Source organism: Talpa occidentalis, unplaced genomic scaffold (assembly GCF_014898055.3).
Source record: "Talpa occidentalis isolate TD23 unplaced genomic scaffold, MPIMG_talOcc4v2.1 talOcc4.10, whole genome shotgun sequence".
Classification (NCBI taxonomy): Eukaryota; Metazoa; Chordata; class Mammalia; order Eulipotyphla; family Talpidae; genus Talpa; species Talpa occidentalis.
The window spans coordinates 55,815,353-55,818,849 of NW_023600993.1; the positions used below are offsets into that span (position 1 = coordinate 55,815,353).

Consider the following 3,497-nt stretch of genomic DNA (forward strand, 5'->3'; position numbering starts at 1 on the left):
CACTTGCATCCTTGCCCCTGAAGTAGGTAGAAATGGGGATGTGGGGTGATGTCCTAGCTTGACAACAGAGAGTTACATTTGTCCCCTTTCCATTATTAACTTGGTAGTTGCCTAAGGGCTCAAAACTTTGAAATCACTGAGGAAATTCTTTTTGAGTAAATAACTTGACTGCCTTTCCATTGTTTTAGCAGTTTAAAGAAATATTTTTCTTGTGATACTAGTTTTATTTTTACCTATTTATTTATTTATACTTTATTTTATATATATTTTTACATTGGTTTTCATTTTTGCACAATGTATGCATTTTCATTTTGGTTATAGTCCCCATACAATTCCCACCCCCATTATTTTGACCCTAATTCCTCCTCTCTTCTGCCCCCATAGTGTGTCTCTGGTTTATAGTTGCTTGTTGATTTTGATTTTTACTTTATTATAATTAGTCTTTTTCCTGGCCCCTTATTTAGGTTTTTTAAATTCCTGCTATGAGTGAGACCATCCAGTATTTTTCTTTTTTTTTCTGGCTAATTTTGCTGAGCATGATCCCTTCCAGCTCCATCCATGTTGTTGCAAATGGCATGAGTTTATCTTTTTTGATTGCTGAGTAATATTCCACTGTGTATATGCACCACATCTTCAATAAGACTCAACAAAAAGTAAATAATCCAGTCAAAAAATGGGCAGAAGAGCTAAAAAGGAACTTCTCCAAAGAGGAAATGCAAATGGCCAACAGTCATATGAAAAAATGTTCAGCATTACTTGCTATCAGGGAAATGCAAGTCAAAATTACAATGAAATACCATCTTACACCAGTGAGAATGGCACATATTAAAAAAACTAGCTACAACAAATGTTGGTGAGGATGTGGAGAAAAAGGAACTCTCCTGCACTGCTGGTGGGAGTGCAAAATGGTCGAACCACTATGGAAAGCTGTGTGGAGATTCCTCAACCTGCTAAAGGTGGAGCTTCCATATAATCCAGAAATTCCACTCCTAGGTATTTACCCTGAGGACACAGAATCATTTCGAAATCAATTCAAAAGGGCACCTGCATCCCTATGCTGACAGCAGCACTATTTACAATAGCTAAGCTATGGAAACAACCCAAATGTCCCAAAATAGATTACTGGATCAAGAAGATGTGATACTAGTTTTAAAAGAGACTGCTCAACCTGCAAATGAGAAATCCTAATTTCTCTTATGAAAGCAACACAATATGTTCCATAGAGCAAGGCACTGGTATGGAAGTTGTTGGTTCTGGTTGATGAGAGCCGACTGCTAAGTGTGCACACATTTTGTGACCCACTTACTCAATGCAGATGTGATTAAAATTTAAATCATGTAAACCTACAACTAAATGAACATTTTAAGAACAAAGGCAGTATCTCCTTCAGATACATACCCAGAAGAAGGATTGCTGAATCACACAGTAGCTCTATTTTTAATTTCTTGAGGAATCTCCACACTGTTTTCCATAGTGGTTCATTCCCACCAATGGTGTTCAAGGGTTCACTTTTCTCTACACCCTGGCGAACCCCTATTATCTCTTGTCTTTTTGCTAATAGCCATTCTAGCAGGTGTGAGGTGATATCTCACTGTGATTTTGATTTACATTTCCCTGATTAGTGATGTTGAGCATCTTTTCACATATCTGTTGGTGATGCTTATGTTTTTTTGCATAGGTATCTATTTGGATCCTCTAGTTTTATGCTATTGAGTTATAAGAGCTCCTTGCATATTTTGGATATTAACCCTTTGTCAGATATATACTTTGCAATTATTTCCCCTCATTCCATAGGTTGCCTTTTCACTTTGCTGATGGCTTCCTTTGTTGTGCATAAATGTTTTAGTTTGATGAGTCCCATTTATTTATGTTTGCTTTTGTTGTCTTTGCTTTTGGTGTCAAATCCAAAAAAAAAAAAAAAAAAAAAAAAAGTATTGCCAGAGTGGGAGGGAAGGCCGAGTCCTGGAAGCAGAGCTCTATGTTTTCTGTAATCAAATAGCTGATTGGAGATGGGAGCTAACCAGGATACAGTGGAGGTTGAAATTGGGCAAAGATTAGCTACCTTTTGACAGGTGCTCTTGAACACCACTGACAACATGGTTCAGAAAGTATTTCATGATCAATGGAAGGTTACAGTTCTACAACACATACTTCTCAACTAGGAATTTCTGCAAACTATATCGGAGGGTTATTACGTTGTTCAGTCTCATGATGATGCTGAGGATAGCATGAATGATCATGATACACAAATGGTTCAAAAGAATGTTTCAGAGAACAAAATATATCTCTTCCAATTACAAACATGGCAAGGATAATGAAAATTGTCATACATCAAACAGAAAGCAGGATTGCAAAAGATGCCAAAGAATGTGTTCAAGAATATGTGAGTTCATCGGCATTGGAAGCTAGTGAAAGATGCCATCAAAAGAAATGGAAGACAATCAATGTAGGAAATATTATCTTTGCCATGTTTTGAAGTTGTGGCAATTATGCAGACCTTCTAATACTACATGTTCAAAAATTCAAAGAAGCTATGAAAGGAGGGAAAGGAATTTGTGTAACAGTCACAGCCGCAGATGGACTATGTGAGGAGCTAACATGGGTGGCATTTACTAACCAGTTACCAGATGACTTAATGAGAGCATGTTGTCAACATCAAAATGGTTTATACAACATTGTATCAACAGATTACTGGTGTTCAACAAATTCAGTTCTCATGATATGAACAAGTTATGGAATGTAGAATGTGTAAGGAAGAAAAAGTCTATATGATTCTGGAACAGAGATATTAGAAGGAAATGCCTTGCGAAAATTATTTGTGTATATTAAAGAGTTGTAATTTAGCTTCCTGATGTGTGACTAATTGAGATGTTAAGTCTAATTCGAGAATCTTTTTCATGAATGATTTTAAAAGAAAAATTTGATTTTAAAAGTATTAAAATATTTTTGTTTTGCATGAGAATTTGTTGCTCTGCTTGACTCCTATATGCATTGTATATTGCTATTTATTACTGTCAGAGATTTGTAGACAGTTTATTTTTGCATTGAATCACATTATTTTTGTAATTCAAGTAAACGACTGGATTAATTCATGATGTTTTCTCTTTTAATAAAATATGAGTAGAGTTTAAAAAAAGTAATTGCCAACATAAATGGAAAAGAGTTTTCCCCCTATGTTTTCTTCTATGAGTTTTATGGTTTCAGATCTTACTGCAAATCCTTCATGGATTTTGAGTTGATTTTGTGGATGGTACTGTCATGTTTATTATAACATTATGCACAGTAACAAAGATAAGGAAATAATATATATGCTTATTAATAGGTAAATGGATGAAAAATCTGATATATCTATATAGCTATTGCTATATATAATGGAATATTATTCAACCATAAAAAGAAGGAAACATTGCCATTTGTAACAATATGGAAGAACATGGTGGGCATTACGCTAAGTGAAATACAGAGACTGCATTGTGTCACTTATATGCATAATAAAA

The 3,497-nt window shown here is 34.9% G+C and overlaps 1 pseudogene; it reads left to right on the top strand.

Annotated features, from left to right (window-relative positions):
* The first annotated feature begins 2,122 nt into the window (after positions 1-2,122).
* Positions 2,123-2,720, top strand: LOC119253196 (nuclear transcription factor Y subunit beta-like; annotated as a pseudogene).
* The last annotated feature ends 777 nt before the right edge of the window (positions 2,721-3,497 follow it).